At 38.6% G+C, this 24,029-nt stretch overlaps 1 protein-coding gene across 2 annotated transcripts in view; it reads left to right on the top strand.

Moving 5' to 3' along the window:
- The window catches only part of LOC130922331 (collagen and calcium-binding EGF domain-containing protein 1-like), a 96,421-nt gene that overhangs the window by 12,469 nt on the left and 59,923 nt on the right, over nt 1-24,029 (top strand). The window contains exon 1 of one of the 2 annotated variants that reach the window (XM_057847071.1): nt 6,079-6,163. The exons of the other annotated variant lie outside the window; for it this stretch is intronic. The gene's annotated coding sequence lies outside the window, so the exon portion shown is untranslated. Of the gene's footprint in view, nt 1-6,078; nt 6,164-24,029 lie in introns of those variants that run through there. 2 annotated transcript variants of the gene reach the window in all.

The raw sequence follows: 24,029 nt of genomic DNA, 5'->3' as shown, positions 1-24,029 counted from the left end.
AGTCCGTGTTGCCCAACGATAGCCCCGAAACATCACTGCTCTAGAGGAGATCTACATGGAGGAATGGGCCAAAATACCAGCAACAGTGTGTGAAAAGCTTGTGAAGAGTTACAGAAAACGTTTGGCCTCCGTTGTTGCTAACAAAGGGCACATAACAAAGTATTGAGATGAACTTTTGGTATTGACCAAATACTTATTTCCCACCATGATTTGCAAATAAATTCTTTAAAAATCAAACAATGTGATTTTTTGTTTTTTTCTTCCACATTCTCTCTCTCAAGGTCGGGGTTTACCCATGTTGACAATTACAGGCCTCTAATATTTTCAAGTGGGAGAACTTGCACAATTAGTGGTTGACTAAATACTTATTTGTCCCACTGTATGTTCCTACTATACCTTCTTTTTGGAGTTTTCAGGAATAGTACAGTGTTTCTGGGTAATGTCAAGTTAAAGTGAAGCAGCGGAATACATATTGAGTGTTTCAGGCAATGTTAGCTGGCCACATACAGCGAAATGCTTCAAAGCTCTTCAGATATACTAATACAGTTGTAGCAGAGACCTAGCAAATCACCAGAGAGAAAACCCAACGCCTGGTGATGATCACGAGTTCGGGACTTCATGCTGTCATTGACTGCAAAATATTTGTGACAAAACATTAAAACTTACAATTTGATTTATAATTGTGGGGATGTTTTACAAAGCCGCATGTGATATGAAGATTCTTTTTCCCCGTCCATTTTTCCACAGCCCACACACTTTGACCGATTCGCACCGTTCCAACTTTGAACTCGATTTGTTATGTGTTTAGAGCCAAAAATATGACAGTTGTGTCATAGGCGAAGTTTGACTTTTGGGGCAGGGGGGCACAACATGTTGATGACCCTGAAACGCAGTGTCAGCAATAAAATTACCCGTATTGGCCCGAATATAAGACGACCCTGATTTTAAGACGACCCCCTCTTTTTCAAGACTCAAGTTTGAAAAAGACTTTTTGAACATCAAATTCATTTTTATACAGAAAATAATAACAGTGCATCTGAAACAAATGATTATAACAACATATTTCAGAGAAAAAGCATGTTATTTCCTCATTCATCTTAATATCTCAACATTTAAATATGTAAACTAAAGTGCAATCACATTCGTAACTGAATGGGTTCTGGTTTTTGAAATGTAAATAAACCGATCTATTGTGATAATACAACAAAATTGCAATAACTGCATTAACTATAAAAGTGAAGTCTAACTGTAACTATAGTCTTGAAACAAATCTGAATAAGGAAAAACACTGCAATAAAATAATGCAAACTGGTTAAACTTGAGAGTAGCTGAGATCTGTCATGACAGAACATCGCTTCAATGATATCTGGCGCCATCTAGTGTCGTGAATGGGTATAATGTCTACACTGCGAAAATAAGACTTTTTCAGTCTTATTTCAATGCAAAAACACTGTCTTATATTCGGGCCAATACGGTAACTTACAAGAATATTTATAATAATAAGTTGACAATGAGCGTTTTTTGTTTCCTATCTTTCATGAGGGGAATTCTAAATCAGGCTGCTTAGGCAATACTTTTCGCCAAGATCGTCATCCGTTGAATATGGTACGCCCGCCCATGTCGTGCCAATGTAGTTACCCCAGTCAAAAATTGTATCCCCTGGGCGCAGCCATATGTAGATTTGTGTCTTTATTATTCAATAAAAAAAGTTGCACCAATAAAAAAAAGTTGCTTCAATCAAAATATATGTTTTCAATGAAAAAAAACGTCACGTCAAATAGAAGAAAAAAAATGTGTTTGAATGCAAAAATAAATTTGCAACAAAAAAAAAAAAAAATGCATTTGAAAGCTATTTTTCTTTGATTGATTTTTTTTTTTTTTTTTTTTTAATTTAATTGAAGCAACTTTTTTGATTGAAGTAATGTTGATTTGTGTTTGGGCCACATTATGGCTAGGATGTTTTTGTCTTTATCATTCAATCAAAAAGTAAGTTGCTTAAAAAAAATATATTTTCAAAAAGAAAAATCACTTCAATCAAAAAATGAAAAATTTCAATGATAGAAACAGTATTTGAATACGAAAAAATATGTGAGATTGAAAAATTTGCATTTGAACACTTAATTTTTCATTGAAAAAGTTTTCTTTGATTGAAGCAATCCTTTTTGTGTTTGGGCCATGTTATGGGTAGGACATTTGTGTCTAAATCATTCAGTCCCCCAAAAATTTGATTCAATCAAAAAAAAAAAAAAAAAAAAAAAAAAGAATATATTTTCAATCAAAAAGAAAAAAATCACTTGAAAAATAAAATTGCCCTCCCTTAATTTCTTTTTTTTTTGGTGAAAATTATATGCAAAGTAAATGACCGTCTAAAGTGCTAGTCACATGATCTGTTCGAAAAATAATTTTGCTCCCATTATAAAATTATATCTCTTTGTTCATTTCCTTCATTTTTGTTGCAGTTTTATTACTTTACAACCTTTATAAATACAGGAAGGTCAATTTCATGCAATGACACTTTTCGGCCACCAGAGCAAACCCAGCAATCCAATCCTTCCACTTTGGAGCCCGGAACCAAAGGTTTGCGTGTTTGCGTTTTCGCTGTCACCATATAAAGGCGAGGCCATTCTGCAACATTGCTGCGTCTTGGTGTCGCAGCGTCACCATGTAAACTGCCCCTAAGGCTGCGTTCAGACTGCAGGCATGTCTGATTCCAATCGGATTCCTCCTCAGATCTGATTTTTAGGCCGTGACTTGTCACACTATTTCTAGCAGTAGCAAGTGTCCAAATCAGATCTGAGCCTGTTCTGACTGGGTATTGAGTTCTGCTAAAAATTAAAATTGTTTTTAACAAAACAGCATATATTTTGTATTTCAATTGATTCGATCAAATCATTGATTAACCGCTCAACGTACCGATCCAGATTGATGCCTATATAGGCAAGTGTCAGAGGTTCTTCCGCAAACAACTTCCGTTTTAGAATTTTTCCATCCAAAACAACAGTACAGCTGGAGTAACATTACTCATCAAAATCCGTTAAAAAAAGACAATTTGGAAATACCGCATCCATCTGCCATCATCACGACAGGGGAGGATCACATGTTAATGAAGGCAGATCCAAGTTTGTGCCACCACAAAGACAGGGTGTTTTTGTAGCCATGTTGCAGCTGTGTTATGGAAGGTGTGGTCTTCCTATCCCTGCATTTTTATGTGACCGGTGCTCAAAAAATACTAAAGCTAAAAACTTGTGCATGAAACGACTTGTTGCCTTTGATATTGTTATTATGATTGTAATAATAATGGTCTTTAATATTATTTACTACAACTACTGTATCTGCTGCTAGCCTGTTGCTAATCAGTATGTGTAGATGGCTCAATTATGTCAACGCATTAATGCAAGTGTTACAAGTTTTTGGTTCGTTTTTTTAGAAGTGGAAAACAGTGAGGCAAGGGAAGATAAGTTCATGTGCCTCACAGCAACATTTACTGTACGTTTATGGACATACAGTGGAGCAAATAAGTATTTAGTCAACCACTAATTGTGCAAGTTCTCCCACTTGAAAATATTAGAGTCCTGTAATTGTCAACATGGGTAAACCTCAACCATGAGAGACAGAATGTGGGAAAACAACCCCAGAAAATCACATTGTTTGATTTTTAAAGAATTTATTTGCAAATCATGGTGGAAAATAAGTATTTGGTCATTACCAAAAGTTCATTTCAATACTTTGTTATGTACCCTTTGCTGGCAATAATGGAGGCCAAACGTTTTCTGTAACCCTTCACAAGCTTTTCACACACTGTTGCTGGTATTTTGACCCATTCCTCCATGCAGATCTCCTCTAGAGCAGTGATGTTTTGGGGCTGTCGTTGGGCAACACGGACTTTCAACTCCCTCCACAGATTTTCTATGGGGTTGAGATCTGGAGACTGGCTAGGCCACTCCAGGACCTTGAAATGCTTCTTACGAAGCCACTCCTTTGTTGACCTGGCTGTGTGTTTGGGATCATTGTCATGCTGAAAGACCCAGCCACGTCTCATCTTCAATGCCCTTGCTGATGGAAGGAGATTTTCACTCAAAATCTCTCGATGTATGGCCCCATTCATTCTTTCCTTTACACAGATCAGTCGTCCTGGTCCCTCTGCAGAAAAACAGCCCCAAAGCATGATGTTTCCACCCCCATGCTTCACAGTGGGTATGGTGTTCTTCGGATGCAATTCAGTATTCTTTCTCTTCCAAACACGAGAACCTGTATTTCTACCAAAAAGTTCTATTTTGGTTTCATCTGACCATAACACATTCTCCCAGTCCTCTTCTGGATCATCCAAATGCTCTCTAGCGAAACTCAGATGGGCTTGGACGTGTACTTTCTTCAGCAGGGGGACATGTCTGGCAGTGCAGGATTTGAGTCCCTGGCGCCGCATTGTGTTACTGATAGTAGCCTTTGTTACTGTGGTCCCAGCTCTCTGTAAGTGATTCACTAGGTCCCCCGTGTAGTTCTGGGATTTTTGCTCACAGTTCTTGTAATCATTTTGACGCCACGGGGTAAGATCTTGCATGGAGCTCCAGATCGAGGGATATTATCAGTGGTCTTGTATGTCCATTTTCTAATAATTGCTCCCACAGTTGATTTCTTTACACCAAGCGTTTTACCTATTGCAGATTCACTCTTCCCAGCCTGGTGCAGGTCTACAATTTTTTCTCTGGTGTCCTTCGACAGCTCTTTGGTCTTGGCCATAGTGGAGTTTCGAGTGTGACTGACTGAGATTGTGGACAGGTGTCTTTTATACCAATAATGAGTTAAAACAGGTGCCATTAATACAGGTAACTAGTGGAGCCTCGTTAGACCTCGGTAGAAGACGTTAGACCTCTTTGACAGCCAGAAATCTTGCTTGTTTGTAGGTGACCAAATACTTATTGTCCACTCTAATTTGGAAATAAATTCTTTAAAAATCAAACAATATGATTTTCAGTTTTTTTTCTTCCACATTCTGTCTCTCATGGTTGAGGTTTACCCATGTTGACAATTACAGGCCTCTCTAATCTTTTCAAGTAGGAGAACTTGCACAATTGGTGGTTGACTGAATACTTATATGCCCCACTTTATATAGAGACAACGTCGTTCTACCTGGAGGCGGCCAAGAGGCTGGGGCTGGAGGCGGTGGCTGGCCTTGTGGCCGACCGTCAGCTTGATCCCCGAGATCCAACTACAAGTTTTTTAACTGCAGCAACTTTAAGATACGCTATTGGAGCCGGAATTAGGCTGTAATGTCAGGTGTGGGGAGGCTCCAGAGATCTGCTGTCTGAAATCACATTCTCGTATGCTACTTTTCTAATAATTTTATAAATTGTGATTTATTGACCTATTTTGCACATGCACCAATCGTTTTAAATAAAACAAGAAATGAAATCATGTTGTCCAAATGTTTTATTGCAATCCATATCTGCAAAATAGAATGGCATACTACTTCTGTTTATATGTACATACCTTTTAGTATTTCCTTGTAACAACAAAATCTGTGTCAGCGCTTTTGCATTTGGCAGATGTAATATAATTTGTTATTTCACCTCATTTTGGTCACACAAATGGCCAGCGTATCAATCTATACCTCACGTCAACACAGGCTGACATGTTGTTTTAATTTTGTCCATGAATGATCAACGAAGTGATAAGAACAATCATACAATCTCATCTACGTCTCATCTACGTCATGCTGAATCCCTTTTTGGACACACACTGCTTACTTCAACCGCAATTCATGTTGTTCGTTCTAAACCGCAAGTTCAGAGCAGACATTTTCCAAGACGGTGCCACCCATATTTCGCTATTACAAAGTCTACCAAAAGTTGATTCGATACAATGGCCTTCGATCATTATTTCACAAAAATGTACTGTTTGATGATTGTTCTTAGGCTGCGTTCAGACTGCAGGCATATCTGATTCCAATCGGAGTCCTCCTCAAATCAGATTTTTAGGGCATGACTGTTCACACTGTTTCTAGCAAGAGAAATCAGATCTGGGCATGTTCAGACTGGCTCTCATTATTGACACACCTGCCAGGTTGCTGCAGCAATGAAGGTAGCATCCAACATTGAGTGATGTCACAGACAATCAAAAAACCCATTTGAGGTGTTCAGACTGACAGGCATCTTCTCCATATCTGGTAAGAAATTACTTTCCGTATGTGGTTTCAATCTGTCTCGTAAAAGTCAGGTTTCTTTGTGAGCGTTCAGACTACAAATGACCTGTCCGGTTTCAATCTGGATGAGCCACAAATCAGATTTAAAAAAAATGTCAAGTCGTAAAATGAATAATTTGTACCAGAGTGTGGACTTTAAGTATGTTGTAATTCTTAATCCTTTGTGTATTTTGTGTTCATTTTGATACGCCACTTTAGGCAACCTGATTCTCATGCTCTCCTTCACAGCACTTTCATTGTTTTGATGGGTTTTCTAAATCAAAATCCAATGTTTTTGTCTCTGAGGAGTTTTGCAGCGTCATACCGCAGTGAAGCCCCCCTGCCACCCGCTGACAAAACAACCACTTTATCCTGCCTTCTGTGGTTTTCTCAGCAATGATGCTAAAAAATGATTTTTTAACATTCTCATTGTTGTGGTCTTTTCCCGCTCGTATTACTCGATCTTGGCAAGAAGCCACGAGTGCAGCATGAAGGGTCTGCCTTCAATTGTATTGTATTGAAAACATGATGATTTTAGTTTTTTGTTGGGGTGTTTTTTGTGACTAAACGCTCTCAGCTGTGGAAAGCTCCCACAGTTGGAGAGAACAACAAGACAACAAGCGCCTACGGTTTGACTGACAAGTCTTAAAAAAGGACCCCACGCAAAAGCAGTAATTGAAGGCAGCGTAAACTCGTTAAGATTTAATGATCGAACTAGTGGAATTGGATGTCCTGCAGCTATGCAACTCAATAGATGAGAAAGTGTGATGACAGCAATCTGCTGCAAATAACAGGTGAATAATAAGTGGAGAGAAATCGTGCAAAGAAACAAGATTGTTGTATATTTAACTTTTTTTCTCAATTTAAATCCTTAACAGCTGGGCCTGTTTTGTTCGAATTTGCATGCCTTTGATGTTGCCTTTATATTTTAAAGAAAAAAAAAAGTTCACTATGGCCTGGTTGAGTCCCTTTTTTCAGGACACCATAACCTTCATGTCCAAACTGTTGTTTTCCTCACTGACCAATTAAAATCAACATTTCGGACCAAAAAGACAAAAAATTATTATTTTTAAAAAAAATTGTAATATTGATGTCCCATTGACAACCAAACATGCTCAATGAAACGTTTTGAAGCGTGAGAATATTTATCAACATAAGCGGATTTTAAGGGGGGGGGGGGGTCAGGCCCCCCTGGTGGCCAAAAGCGTCATTGCATGTAATTAAATTTCATATACATACATATATACACACACACATATATATATACATATGTGGCGGAAAACACTCAGGTGACTTGAAGTTCCGCTCTGAGACGGCCAATTTGGCCAAATTTCAAAATAGTCTGATATGCACGTGTGATACATCATTGGAAAGCTTTAAATCTCAATTTTCTGGGGGAAGAAAAAAATTTTAACAGGAGGCCATTAAAAAAATAAAAATAAAAAAATAAACAGCAAAACCCTAGCTGGAGGCGAAAGCACGCGAGAGCAGAATTAAAGACGCCACGATTTTAACAAGATATTCGATCCAAAAAGTCCATTGAGCATGTATCACCGAGTGTCAAGACACAGCTGTGAATGGCCACAGCCGGATTTTTGGGGGATTTTATGTGTAAAACATCAATTAATAATTCTATGCTAAAAATGACAGACATTTTGAATAATAAATATAATTACTTACCGTCTTTTTATGGCTTGGTTGAAACAAAAGCGGTTGCGCGATGTCTGTAAACGGGGGTTTTCAGGGTAAAACGGACAAATTAAAATTAGTTCGGAGGCTTAGTGCGCCATGAAGCTGCTATGGCAGCATATATACATATTGTTTTATCAAACACAACAGTTCTTTTGGCTTAAAATACAGCAGTTTATTTTAAAGAGGGGTGCAAGAGCAAGTGTTTTCTGCCATATATATATATATTTATATATACTGTATATATGCACTGTATATACAGTATATATAATACATATATACTAGAGAAAAAATATTTTTTTTAAATTATTTTTTTCTTTGATTGAATTTTTTTTTTTGATTGAAGCAACTTTTTTGGGGGTTGAATGATTTAGACACATATGTCCTAATCATAATATGGCCCAAACACAAAAAGGATTGCTTCAATCAAAGAAAACTTTTTCAATGAAAAATTAAGTGTTCAAATGCAAATTTTAAAATCTCAAATATTTTTTCGCATTCAAAAACTTTTTTGTATGACTGAAAATTTGTGAAAAAGTGATTTTTCTTTTTGAAAATGTACTTTTTTTTGAAGCAACTTATTTTTTGATTGAATAATAAAGAGAAAAATGTCCTAGCCAAAATGTGGCCCAAACACAAATCAACATTACTTCAATCAAAAAGTTGCTTCAATAAAAAAAAAAAGAGTTTCCATTCTTTAGAAATCAGCATTAGAAAATAGCTTAGTTTGAGCAATTTTCCAATTTCCGATGAAAAAACAGAGAAATTGAGCTTTTTGTGAAACCATACATTTCAAACATAAATCTGACTTTAACACAGCTATTTTTGCTTTAGTTACATCCCAAACATCTGCATAATGTTTTCCTTTTAAAAAATAACATAAACAACAAGACAAAACGAGCTTTTGATAGCAAAGTAACAATTTAGTTACACATAACTGAGGGATGACGCTGTTGTGGCAGCGACAGCCAGGTAAACTTTTCCCTCATCGCCACCTGTCTCATAAAGATGGATTTTTTTGAGTCCCTGCGGGGTCTGCTCGGCGAGCAGCACGGACTCAACGGCATCGTCCGCTGTACTGGTGGTTCCGGTCGTTTTGCTCGGTCGTCCAGCGCCGGGCGTCCTCTAGGTTGTTCTCCATTCGGTCGTCTTCCACCGGCGCCCCGTTCATTGCCGTTGAATCGGGTTGCGGGTCTTACCAAATGCGCTACTGCCCTCCAGTGGCCAGTTTTATTGCTTTAAAATGGATTTTGAGCTTTGTGCTTGGAGCTAAATTGAATCAGAACCCAGAGATGTCTCTTGTAGTAAAAAAAAAAAAAGACGTATAAATACGTCTTTGGGACACTGAAACAATTAGAACGCATTTATACGTTTTTGGGAGTAAATGATTTAAAAGTTTTCGGATGACGTCCTTCCTTTGTGAACTCAGAATTTCTCCTTGGTTATGTAGTTTTTTGTGGTGCTTTCCGTTTTGATAAAAGACAAGAAAAGATGGAAATATGGACATAAACACATGGCCCATGCAGCGTTTTAATGTGTATTAATGAGGGCGATAAAACTATAAAACTCATTTGACATTATTTCCCGTTTTACTTGGTCAACTGACTTCAAGTAAAAACGGGCATGGACCTCAACTTTCACACTTTTAAACGTTGGGTAAAAATTTCGAACAGCACGGGTATTAGTACAGTATTGGAATTCGCCTGTTAAAGCACAAATGTGTATCGATAATGCAATCTTGTGCCAAAAATGGTTTTGGAGCAACACTAATAGCTAGACCAAAAATTCATCCAGACACGGTCCTTTCTAAATTGTTTTTAAATATGCGTCTTTCATATTTAAAGATTTAACAATCTCCTAATTCACTTCTATTTAGCATTTATTCATCGTTACTAATTAAATCCCATTTTGTTTGAAAGCGCTAACATCAAAACGGCCAAGCTAACAAATCACCACGGATGAGAAAAAGCAGACATTTTGGGGTCTTAATGACCTCTAAAGAGCTCCTCTGGTTCGGGACTTTGGCGACAAGAGGTTGACCTTACACTTTAACCGCAACCGCTTCCTGTCTTGAATCATTAGGGCGCCCGTGCAGCGTTCCCCCTCCTCCGAACATGCCCAGGAAGCATTCCCATGCATGTCAAGTCTGGACTGTGTCGCCATCAGGGATACTTTAGATGCATTCACATCCTCGCCCGTGTAGGAATGTCAGCCAGGAGTTTCCATCCTGTATCCCTAAAGGAAGGATTCTGCGTTTAATATAAAAGTGCGCGCTTTGAGAGTTTGCATGTGTGTATTTGTTGGCGTATCTTAGCATTTACATGTGTCGTTTAAGATTTTTGATGATCAGTCAGAAATTTTTTGGGGAACATTGTTATTTTTATTTCTGTGTGAATCATGTACTTTGTTCTCTGTGGCTTATTTTATAAACCTAAACCTCAGGCAGATATTTCTGTGAACATGATATATTCCACTCCAAATACGTCTACTTTCTCACGCGCATGTTCATTTCCACTCATAAATGACTGCAAACAACCTTTCTATGAACCCGCTAGTTTTCTTTCGCACACAAGGTGTTCAAATGTCAAAATCGGCATTTGGTAATATTCTGTTATGTTCATGAATCACCAAAAGATGAGAATGCAGTTAAACAAATGTGAAAAACAAACCAAACAAAAAATGGTGACTATTTCAGTAAAGATAAGGACGAGCTATCATTCTTCAGGACATCATGATCAAATTGTCCTCCTGTTAATACAAGTACTACTGTCTGTTGACATGCCAACCCAGAGAGCAAATATCTTCGAATCAATACTGACGAATGATGAAAGATGATGATTTTTTTTTTATTATAGCTCAAGATTCATGATTAAATCATCATTCGCACTGAGCAAAGAATTTCAACCGGCTAGTTCATAAGCGGAGTTTAAGGAGGGCCCAGGTGGGCTAGGTCCCCCCTGGTGGCCGAAAAGTGTCATTACATGTAATTGACTTTCCTATGTATATATAAAAGTTGTAAAGCAAACAACAAAAATGAATGTAATGAAAAAAAAAAAAATCTTTATAATAGGTCATAATTATTTTTCGAACAGATCATGTGACTGGCTCCTAAGGTCGTTTGCTTTGCATATTATTTAAAAAAAAAATAAAATAAAAAAAATAAAAAGAAACTTATGGGAGGGCAATTTGATTTTTCAAATGATTTTTTTTTCTCTGTTTGAAAATACTTTTTTTAATTGAAGCAACTTTTTGGGGGATTGAATGACACAAACGTCCTACCCATAAAATGGCCCAAAACACAAAACGGATTGCTAAAATCAAAGAAAACTTTTTAAATTAAAAATTAAGTGTTCAAATGCAAATATTTGAGTCTCAAATATTTTTTCGCTTTCAAAAACTTTTTTTTTATTATTGAATTTTTTCTACTTTTGACTGAAGTAATTTTTCGTTTGAAAATATATACTTATGAAGACACAAATGTCCTAGCCAAAATGTGGCCCAAACGCAAAACAACATTACTTCGATCAAAAAGTTGCATCAAAAAAAAAAAAAAAAAAAAAATCAAAGAAAATTTTTGCATTCAAACACATTTTTTGATCAAATAATGACGACACAAATCTACCTCCATATGGCTCCACCCAGGGGATACAATTTTTGACTGTGGTAACTACATTGGCACGACACCAGCGGGCGTACCATATTTAATGGATAACGATCTTGGTGAAAAGTATAGCTGTCCTAAGCAGCCTGATTTAGAATTCTCCTCAAGAATTATGGGAAACAAACAAACAACAACAAAAAAAAAACGCTCATTTTCAACTTATTACTATAAATATTCTTGTAAGTTAATTTTATTGCTGACACTGCGTTTTGACGTCATCAACATGCTGTGCCCCCCTTGGCCCAAAAGTCAAACTCCGCCTATGGTCTAGATCAGGGGTGGGCAAACCGGTCCTCGAGGGCCGCAGTGGGTCCTGGTCTTTGTTCCAACTGATTCAGCACAGACAGTTTAACCAATGAGGTTTCAGTGGAAACAAGAAGCACCTGACTGCAATCAACTGATTGAACTTGTAAGAAACCAGATTGGTGAAAGGCTGTCCTCATGATGGGTTTGAACAAAAACCCGCACCCACTTCGGCCCTTTGTGGAATAGTTTGCCCATCCCTGGTCTAGATTCCCTATATTTTTAGACAGAAATTCTCATTCGACCTAGGCTCTCTTCGTTTGACACCCCATTAATGACCATTCGGCACAAAAACGCATTTAAATAAAAAAAAAAAAAATATATATATATATATATATATTTATTTTTTTTTTTTAATGCTACTCGTCCTGCAATGATAAATAAATAAATAAATAAAATAAAAGCACATCATTTATACATTAAAGAAATCAGGACACTAAGGGGCACAAAAGTTTCATTCAGTTTTTGCTAAAAATGTATGGTTCATATAAAATTTGCCAAAAAGATACACATTCATTTCTATGGCCAAAATTTCCCATTCATTTCCAATGGCCCGATTCACCAGTCATTTCAGTAGCACTAAAAATTCCATTCACTCCTATTGGTGTCCAACCCAAGTGACCCGATATCAACAGGAAGTGACCCCGAAATCCCACCAAAGCAATAGGAAGTGACCCAATACGAACAGGAAGTGACCCAGAAATGCCCCCAAATCAACAGCAAGTGACCCTGTATGTCATACTCCCATGTGCTACATTAAAACTGTTCAGACCAATCAGACATTCAGATCTCCATTCTCCGTGTCAAGCAGCTGAACAGGACAGGTTTAAAAAAAAAAAGAAAAAAAAAACAAAAAAAAAACAAAACAAGAATACTCTTTTCAGACATCCTGGTAAATTCCCGTGTAAGGTGATGCAGGATATGGCCATGTCATGGCTTTCACACATGTGAAAACGTCCCTGGAAAAATATGGGCTGTATGTGTGAAAGTGGCTTGATTTATCCAGGGTTGGCTAGTCTGTGCTGGGAAGGCAGCTGGCGCGATTTTATAACCCGGACATTATGTCATTTCTGGTCTGAAATTTGGCCGTCACATTCTGTTGGTCAGATTTGCGTTTTGTTACCGAGCCGGTTGTGGGAGCGTTCCCGTCATCTACCCGCAGCCAATTCAAGCTTATCAAGGCTGTATTTAAGCCTAGGCGATCCAAGAGATGGGTGCCGAGACATTAACTTTCTGGGCGCCATCCGACACCTTGTACTCTCAAATTTCGTGCTTTTTCCAGCTTGTCCGTCTGCCGCCACTGTCACGAACCCATTGTGTTAATCCCCCTTTTCCGCAATCGCGTCTATTTTTGTTTGTATTTAATAAACCTTTGAACGCATCCCTCCGTTGTTGTCTGCTTTGAGGTACAACCTTGTTCCCGCAGTTCCGGACCCTAACATCGGCAACGAAATAAACCACACATTTCCAAAGATGGACGATGGACTCTTCCTCGGCTCTACATCCAGTAGCAATTTAATTTTGCTATGTTTTCAGTTTTATATTGCCATTTCCAGTTTGCCATGTTGATAATTGTGATGTTTTTTTTTTTTACCGATTTTTGTCTTACTGTGAAGAAAGAGGAAATGACGTTCGGCCCGCCATGATATTTATGTCATTAGCCTTCGTGCTGTGACCCGGAAATCAAACGCGTGCTTTCACACGTGCCTCAACCCGGGAAAGTCCTGGACATAAAACTAAGACGCGTCCCGTGAAATGTACGCGTAATCTCTGTGTTAGTCGACCCGGAAAATTGCTTTCACACAAAAGGGCTACCTGTTTAAATCCAGGGATTTTAACGGTGTTCACATATGTGCGAAAGACACTTAAGTTACCCTGAAATGCCCAAAAATCTACAGGAAGTGATGCAGGAATGCCCCAAAATTAACAGGAAGGGGCCCAATTTGTACAATAAATGAATCCAAAATGCCCTAAGATCAACGGCAAGTGACCTGTCATCTACAGGAAGTCCGAGATTCCTCAACATCAACAGGAAGTGACCGGACATACCAACCATCAGAGCAAAGCTAACATTGTAGTTTTCTCCAGAAATTGCACTTTCTAGTTTGTGTAGCTGTTCGTATTTAAGCTTCGTAAACAGTACCTTATTGTACCATAAAGTATCTTATTAACTTGACGTGTTCTGGCCTCACTAAATGTGAAGTTGTTCAGCTTGACAGACAGCAAACAAGGCAATTGTGTTTTTTGAAGTTTTTTCCTTCCTTCATTTTTGACAATTTGTAAAGCTATAGCACACATACAGTCAGGCAAAAAAGTATTTAGTCAACCACAAATTGTGCAAGTTCTCCCACTTGAAAAATATCAGAGAGGCCTGTAATTGTCAACATGGGTAAATCTCAGTCACGACAGACAGAATGTGGAAAAAAACCAGAAAATCACATTGTTTGATTAAAAAAAAAATGTATTTCCAAATTAGAGTGGAAAATAAGTATTTGGTCACCTACAAACAAGCAAGATTTCTGGCTGTCAAAGAGATCTAACTTCTTCTAACGAGGCTCCACTCGTTACCTGTATTAATGGCACCTGTTTTAACTCATTATCGGTATAAAAGACACCTGTCCACAACAACCTCAGTCAGTCACACTCCAAACTCCACTATGGCCAAGACCAAAGGGCTGTCGAAGGACACCAGAGACAAAACTGTAGACCTGCACCAGGCTGGGAAGACAATGCAATTGGTAAAATGCTTGGTGTAAAGAAATCAACTGTGAGAGCAATTATTTGAAAATGGAAGACACTGCCAATGGGAAAACCCATTGGCAGTGTATCAAATACTTGTTCTCCCCACTGTACAAGACCACTGATAATCTCCCTCGATCTGGATCTCCATGCAAGATCTCACCCCGTGGCGTCAAAATGATAACAAGAACGGTGAGCAAAAATCCCAGAACCACACGGGGGGACCTAGTGAATGACCTACAGAGAACTGGGATCACAGTAACAAAGGCTACTATCAGTAACACAATGCGCCGCCAGGGACTCAAATCCTGCACTGCCAGACGTGTCCCCCTGCTGAAGAAAGTACACGTCCAGGCCCGTCTGCGGTTCGCTAGAGAGCATTTGGATGATCCAGAAGAGGACTGGGAGAATGTGTTATGGTCAGATGAAACCAAAATAGAACTTTTTGGTAGAAAGACAGGTTCTCGTGTTTGGAGGAGAAAGAATACTGAATTGCATCCGAAGAACACCATACCCACTGTAAAGCATGGGGGTGGTAACATCATGCTTTGGGGCTATATTTCTGCAAAGGGACCTGGACGACTGATCTGTGTAAAGGAAAGAATGATTTGGGCCATGTATTGAGAGATTTAGAGTGAAAATCTCCTTCCATCAGCAAGGGCATTGAAGATTAGACATGGCTGGGTCTTTCGGCATGACAATGATCCCAAACACACAGCCAGGGCAACAAAGGAGTGGTTCGTAAGAAGCATTTCAAGGTCCTGGAGTGGCCTAGCCAGTCTCCAGATCTCAACCCCATATAAAATTTGTGTAGAGAGTTGAAAGTCCTTGTTGCCCAATGACAGCCCCAAAACATCACTGCTCTAGAGGAGATCTGCATGGAGGAATGGGCCAAAATACCAGCATTAGTGTGTGAAAAGCTTGTGAAGAGTTACAGAAAACGTTTGGCCTCCGTTATTGATAAAAAAAGGTACATCACAAAGTATTGAGATGACCTTTGGTATTGACCAAATACTTATTTTCCACCATGATTTGCAAATAAATTCTTTAAAAATCAAACAATGTGATTTTCTGTTTTTTTTTTTCTTCCACATTCTGTCTCTCATGATCGAGATTTACCCATGTTGACAATTACAGGATTCTGTAATATTTTTCAAGTGGGAGAACTTGCACAATTAGTGGTTGACTTAATACATATTTGCCCCATTGTATGTACACTTATGTTCAAAACGACACACATTTTCACAATAAAACACCTGACACAAAACAATTGGTGTTCAAACGTCCATCTCGTCTGATTAAGATGTATATTTAGTAGATTTAATTAGCCTAATTTGCCTGGCAAAAGCTTAAATGCTACGAATGCTAACACATTTACAATTTTCATAGCAAATTGCCCACACATAACTCCACAAACTGTAGCTATAAACTTTATTATAATTGCATACAAAAACATATATTAGCTGAAAAAACTTACAGCCTAATGTGGGCCAAACGAGAGGGCAGCTGTCCTATATCCATTTCAGACGAGTCTCCTACTCAGTCATAGAAGCCAAGCCACACCCACTGCTGCCACCAGAGGGCAGTGTATCCTCCATCATTAAACAAAATACAATATAATTCCGATTTATGTTGGCGATGTAACCCGAATTTCCATGTAGGAACGGAACTTGTTCGTAACCCGGGGACTACCTGTATTCTTTTTACCGAATACTTTTTTACTTGGACTTTTTTTTGAATGACTAGTTTTACTTGAGTAATATTATTTTGAACAAACACTGTTACTTTTTGGCTACGCTACCCACCTCTGTTGTCTTGCTACCGCTGTGTGTAGTACTTTTGAGTTTTTCTTCTGTCCGATTGCCTGTATTCATACCTGTATCCTAGTTTTTGTTCCTGTTCTTTGTAAGCTTTGAACTGATATCCCGCAGTGTTAATCATATGGATGACTTACTGTTTCATTGCCTTTAAAACCTCCTTGGCAGAGGTGATGAATACTGGCACAAAACCCAACTAAAGTAAACTTAAGAGGCTTTTATTGTCCAGTCTGTGTGTCGATTGTGGTCTTTTCTAAACATTTAGTTCATGATTTACTTGCCTTACAACCTATTATTGTTACCACTTGCTTACTCATTGTTTCGTGTGTAAAGTACCCTGAGAAATACCAATGTGGTCAGGTAATGCTATTGCTGGCTCGGTTTACAGATTTAGAGTGCACTTTGGATTTGGAGTCTTCTTGTATTTTAGTAATGTGTAGGTTGGCATTTATCAAAATGTACACGATTTAAAACTGATATTGACATTAACAGCTTGTATACAGTTAGTAAGGTTTCTAGACTGGCGGCTGACCAATCGAGTGCGAAATGAGACACGCTAGTAAATCTTGTGAGCTGCTGAGCTCTCAAAATTGTCAGTGAACTGAAAATTCAGTTTCACACGATGGCTAGACTACTCAGTCTGGAATAATGTCAAGGCTGAAAGCTAAACACAGCTGCATTGAGTTTAGTCGGATGCACAGATTAGCATTAGCTGACAACTTTAGCGCCTGATATCAGGGAACTACCTACTAACATGGTGACGTGACAACGAGTAACACCTGGACAAGAGTGGCTGGGGGAAGCTGACTGGATGAAACACAAAGAAATGGGCTAACAACAGGTGGAGCAAATAAACAAATCAAAAGTCAAGGACAAGAAACACATGGAAACGAAATAAAACAAGGATCGACTAAATATGATGGAGAGGGCAATCTAATTCTTGATACTTAAACTATATTAAAGTGCGTATGACACCAAAAAGCACGTTTATTTCATATTTCACGTGATATTTTATGCTCCTGAATGAAATGGACCACTTAGATGTGTGTGGAAGCGATCGTTTTACAGTATATTCAATTTTTGAATCCCGCGCCATGAAAATGAGTGACTTCCGGCTTCAGTAACAGGTTTAGGACGAATGCGAATGTGACGTCACCCGGGTCAGCATCTCACAATACAGCATTGCTTTGTAGCATGCAGATGGACTGCGGATTCAGCTGATTTTGCGGATTAATTCGTTTACCGTAATTTCTGGACTATTGGGCGCCCCTGATTACAAGCCTCACCCAGTAGATTTTTAAAGGAAAAACCATTTTGTACATACATAAGCCTCTCCTGCCTATAAGCCACGTGTGACCACTTAGTAACAAGAGACATTGACAAAGAAATATACAGTTTTCAAAATTTTAATAACACACCTTAACTTTTCGTTCCAAACAGCGCCGGCAAACACGGCAGTTATATAGCAGCGGCACGGAATTTACATAGCATCAGCATGGCGGTGCAGCACTACTTGTGCTGGTTAATAAAAAAATAAAAGTCTTTGTTAGCAATCTTCATCTTCCTCCTGTGCATTCAAACCATGGAAGTCTTCACCCTCAGTATCAGATATGAAGACGCTCAGATGCACTTCGCCACGCACCTACTGTCTCTTCGTTGTCGCCTTCAATGTCTCCCATAATGAAGCAAATTCACTCCTAGCCCATGCTGTCCTCCTCGTAACGCAGCAGAATGCCCCCTTCAAAATCCGGTGGTGATGGCGGACTCTTTCACAGCGCTTCATGCTGCCAGGCTCCCCCGGCAAACCTGTGCAAAAGCTGCTCTTTGCATGCGGCGAGTCTTGGCAAACGATCTCTCGCCGCTCGTCAATGTCAAAGCTTCCCATACAACTCGGATGGCCAATTTAATTTCTTCGAGCATTTTCCATGATGCAGGTATGCCCATTCTACTCATGCACAAAGGCGGATGCACAACGCACAAAATTAAACTACCGGTAATAGTGCAAACTAGCGTCTTCCTCCACACATATATTCCACGTGTCTCACTCCCACATTCCATGCTCGAGCGCCCCTGGCGGCCGTCAGAAAAATACACAAATTGGCCGCATCATTGCACATGCCGCAGGACCCAAAATAAGGAAAAAAAAGTAGCGGCTTGGAGTCCGTAAATTACGGTATTTTTCGCATCACGCCAGCCAAACGGCTGCAGAAAATCGTTGATGCACCAGGGAGAGGCGTGTGAGCATTTTTAGGGTTTCAAAAGGTTCCCGTTCACTGCGGATATGGGTCAAAGCAAGCCCTACTGCTGTGGAACCATGGGACTTACGAGGAAGTGAGTAAACATCATATTTTGTATTATGTCAACTGGGATCATGGCAACAGTTTTAATACAGAGGGGGCTTGCATTTTGTGGCTGATTGTCCACCAAAAATGCCACTCGGCCGACGACCGGTGGCTTGTCGCACACCCCACCGACGGGAGAGCGCTATACTTGGCTTATTGCCCTATTTGTGTGCCCAGTGTTCTGTCAAATTTTCAACCCCATCAGAAATGGCAACTTTGTGTTAAAAATGGCCGTGAACTCAGCGATTACAAAGTAAACACTACAAACTTTCTTTATATAAAGGACTATTTACTTTCCTAGAAAAGCTCTCATCAGACACACCTTGCCATGTTAGCTGCACAACAACTGCACGCCGCTCTCTGTTTACGTCTTCGCCGTGTAGTAAAGCATTATTTTGTACCATATTCGCGTTGACCATGTGGCAGCTATGCGCTCCTCTGACGTCGGCCGGTTTTTCCAGCGGTACTCTCCAGCTGCTTCTCCGGCGAGCACTCCTGTCCGTAGCAGGGGAAGGAGCTGTAACTTTCTCGCCGCAGGGCGGGTTGCCGATCGGCAAAGACAATCGACAACCTTGCCGCCGTGTGACATGGTCCGGGCCAGTTTTTTGTGATTTTCCGCTCCGAAAACCGAAAATAAGACTTTGAGACGTCACTCGGTTCGGGTTAGCTGTCACGCCTCTTGGTTTGTTTACATTCTCCGAAGCCGGGGCAGGGAAATGACAAAAGCCTGACTAACTACGGTGGCATAAAATATCGTTCGGGAGGTACGACAGTAAAGGTCAAGTCGACAGTTTTGACCATTATGGAGTAATTTTGCCATGTCTTACTGAATAAATGCATTTTTATAATTTCATATTCCATTTAGCACAAGACTGTTATTTGTCATGACCATACCATTTATTTAGTAATTGGGGAAAAATACTTCGATAAAAAGAATATCCTGTAAAAATATTGGAGTAGAGAGACTGAAAGAATGATATTTTGCGGCTCTCTTCGTCGCATTTTCTTCGTTCTGAATAATTCCCCCTCAATGGGTTGAATTCTACATCAGATGAAACCATGACCCTGCCGACGTCATCCTCCTGTTGGGGATGCTAGAGCCCTGTTATGGTGGGCGTGGCTAAAGGGCAGATTAAAAGACTAATTTATCGTCATCTTCGCTTTGTCAAATTGTTGTAAATTGTCGAATCGTATCAAAATATGATTCTAATTCACGTAATAATGCTATTTAAGACTTTTTTTTATCCTGTCGTACGCACCTGGGAACTGTTATATGTTGTCGTTTGTCATGCGTGCTTCTCACAACTTTTCTCATGGATTGAGAATGAGTCATTTTTTTGGTTATTGTCGGTCAATGTCAAGTGGTCCTTAGTCACTGGAAGTGTACACCTGGACTCCATCTTCAGGTCTGAGACTTCCTGTCCCCACACATTGTCTGGACAGTGAAACAAGCCAGACGTCTGTCTAGTAGCCGTAATGTTAACGTCAGGTCAGGTGGGGTAAACGGTACGCTTCGTAAGTGTGACGCTAGCGCTAAGGAGATGAGGTCGTCAGAGGTTGTCGGTCAGGCGTAAATCTAGTCCTTTGAGATGAAGTGTCGAAGTCTGCATGTAAAGTATACATGCCCTCTTGACTTTAGTGTCCATCAATAACAGAGGGGGAAAACACAACCACACTGGTCTCTTACTGTTGGTAAAAGATTACTTTTTTTCTGCGTTTTTTTTTAGTTTTTGCATGTGAATGGCATTAAGCTGAGCTGGGATTTTCCCCCCCTGCTTGTGTAGTTGTTTTATCAATGATGACGATAACAAAAACATTTCATCGACAAACACTGTTTTCATGACGGTGACAAGACGATAACTGTCTAAAAACGTGTCTTGGGTGACTAACACATAATAAGACGAATGCCAGTTTTCATCTGACGAGACAAACAAGACGGAAATGTGCTATAGTTTCTGTCATATGTTCATAATGTGTGACATTTTCTTAATGTATGTGTAATTAGCATGACTTGCTGCGCATCCACCCCACACACACTAACTGATGTCCTTCAAACTAGGCTTCGCTTTCAGGCTTGCTTGTTTTGAAATATATGGTAAGATTTGCTTTTTTATCTTAGCAAGAGAGAATACTGTATATGGCGGAAAACACTTAGGTGACTTGAAGTTCCGCTCCGACATCCCAATTTGGTCAAATTTCAAAATTGTCTTATGTGCATGTGTGACACATCATTGGAAAGCTTAAGATCTCAATTTTCTGGGGGAAGAAAAATTTGAACAGGAGGGCATTTTTAAAAAAAGATTTTTAAACCCTATCTGGAGGTGAGAGCACGCGAGAGCAGAATTACAGACGCCATGACTTTAACGAGATATTATCGCGTACTTACCTTGTTTCGATCCAAAAACTCCATGTAGCATGTATCACTGAGTGTCAAGACACAGCTATGAATGGCCACAGCTGGATTTTTTGGAGATTTTATCGGTGAAACATGGTAATATAACAAGGGTCGCGATGCAGAAATGGCAGACATCAAGGAGTGGTCGAGGTTTTCTTTTTCATATATTTACCCTTTTAAATGTAATTTTATTTTCAATTTTTCTTTGTTTGGATCGATCATTTATCATCCTACATATCAGAGAAAATGCAATAGTAACAAAAAAAAAAAAATACAATTAAGCAAAAGTTATGAGATAGATATCCGTGACTTTTTTACAGACACCATTTTTTTCATTGTGACGTCATTTTTTTAAAAGTTCAAAATATGAATTTTTTTAATGTCGTTTTTTTTTTTTTTAAACGAAATATTAGACATCAAGTAATGATTCTAAGCTAAAAATGACAGACATTTTGAATAATAAATATTAGGGTTGTTCCGATCATGTTTTTTTTGCTCCCGATCTGATCCTTTTAGTTTGAGTATCTGCCGATCCCGATATTTCCCGATCCGATTGCTTTTTTTTGCTCCTGATTCAATTCCAATCATTCCCGATAATTTTTCCCGATCATATACATTTTTGCAATGCATTAAGAAAAAAACGAATAAAACTCGGACGAATATACTGTATACATTCAACATACAGTACATAAGTACTGTATTTGTTTATTATGACAATAAATCCTCAAGATGGCATTTACATTATTAACATTCTTTCTGTGAGAGGGATCCACGGATAGAAAGACTTGTAATTCTTAAAGGATAAATGTGACTTGGATATTGTGACTAAATACTGCCATCTAGTGTATTTGTTGAGCTTTCAGTAAATGATACTGTAGCCATGCCCAAATGCATGATGGGAAGTGCAACCATGACTGTGCGTAGTGCTACCAATTGATATATTTTCTCTGCGTTGGGAAATAACATAAGGTGTTAAGAAAAAGATCATTTACCACCTTTCTTCCCCACATTGCTTCCTATGATATTTCTAATCGTAGGGAGAGGGATTGTAACGCTTTAGCCAATTAAGAAAGACTCCAAAGGCTGCCAAAATTCACTCTACTCATTTTATGCTGCCTTTAAGCTCTCTATATAGGTAAAATGGCGCCATTACAGATTGAACGCAACAATGCGTGAGTGGGTCGTGTAGTGCATGCATTAATTGCGTTAAATATGAAACGTGATACATTTCTAAAAAAATTAACTACCGCTTGGGATAAATTTGAGAACCCTGCCTTAAGCCTAAACTAAAGACTCTAGATAAGTGTAACATATTATGTCTGTAGCGTTAAATACAATTAGAAAACGATTTAATTAAAAAAATATATATATACGTATTCAAAAAAGGCATGTCCGATATTTTTTTGCCGATTCCGATACTTTGAAAATGAAGTGATCGGACCCGATCGATCAGGATGCCGATCGATCGGGACATTTCTAATAAATATAATTAATTACCTTCGTTTTATGGGTGGGTTGAAACAAAAGCGGTTGCGCGACGTCTGTAAACGGGGGTTTCCAGAATAAAACGAACAAATTAAAAATAGTTCGGGAACTTAATGCGCCATGAATTTGCTATGGCAGCTTATAGCCATTATTGGTCTATCAAACACAACAGTTGTTTTGGCTTAAAATACAGCATTTTCTTTTAAAGAGGAGTGCAAGACCAGAAACTGCTTTTTCAGTCTTGTTTTCCGCCATATACAATGTTGCTTTAGCCTTTAATGGTCTGTGCTGAATGATCATCATACACTAAATGTTCATATTACATTAGCTTGAGCATGGTAAGCGTAAAGTTTATAATCCGTGGCGTCCAGGTCTGTATAATTAATTCAAAATAATGTACTGTATTGCTACTTTGAGGCTAATGGGAAAAAAGTCAATGTACTTACCATTTTAGCCTGCTGCAAAACATTAGCCTCCTCCAAAATTGAGGTTAAAAGGTGACGCTTCAAAGATGAAAAATTGCCGGTTTACAGCAGATGCAATTGATAAGAAAAAAAGAAAAACAAGCTATTATTAACACCACATGCATGACGAAAAGAGTAGTGCACTTTTTTTTTTTTTTTTTAATAACAGAGAGTAACGCTTACGATTAACGGCTTAGCGAACGTACTTCTGATGAACATTTCAAGATAAAAGCGTGCATGTTCAACATGTACAGTAAATAAAGATATCTGGAGTTAACCTCACACACTTCAGATTCTACACTAAGAATATTTTTAAAATGATACCCATTATGAAAAAATCTGACAATGAATAATTTGGCTTCAGATTTGCTAATGTGCACTTTGCAGGAGAAGGTGACAGTCATTTTGGATCAAAAAACACTTTAAATGGGCTCTAATTGGTAGAGAACCATTGGGTTTTTCACCTATTTCATATTCTGCAATTCGCTAGCTTTCAAATGACTCATTATGCATTGTGTGTGTGTTTTTTTTTTAAAATATTTATTGTTTTTAATATATAGTTTGAGTTTGATTTAAGAATAACACTTTATTGAATTTGAATAGGTGATTTATTACGGTGTGTTATACTACATTAGTGGTTCAACTGGTTTAAAAAATTTGACAATAATATCACTTACCGGCAATAATTTATGAGAAAATATATCGCATACAAAATTTTTTTTTATCGCGACAGGGCTAAATGGTAGTTGTTTCGACAGCCCTGCTCCTGATTTAGTGCTGATGTGAACCTGTTTTTGAGTTTCACAGTTTGCATCCATTTTTCAAAACGTATGCTGTTGAAGTTGTTTGAAAATTTTTTTTCTGACGAAAACCTTTGAAATGTTGCAATATGTTAGGAATTCGTCGACTAAAACTATATGTAAACTTTGAGTATTCGTTGACCAAAACTAGACGAA

This window comes from Corythoichthys intestinalis, chromosome 1 (assembly GCF_030265065.1).
Source record: "Corythoichthys intestinalis isolate RoL2023-P3 chromosome 1, ASM3026506v1, whole genome shotgun sequence".
Classification (NCBI taxonomy): domain Eukaryota; kingdom Metazoa; phylum Chordata; class Actinopteri; order Syngnathiformes; family Syngnathidae; genus Corythoichthys; species Corythoichthys intestinalis.
This window is presented reverse-complemented; position numbering and strand designations above follow the sequence as displayed.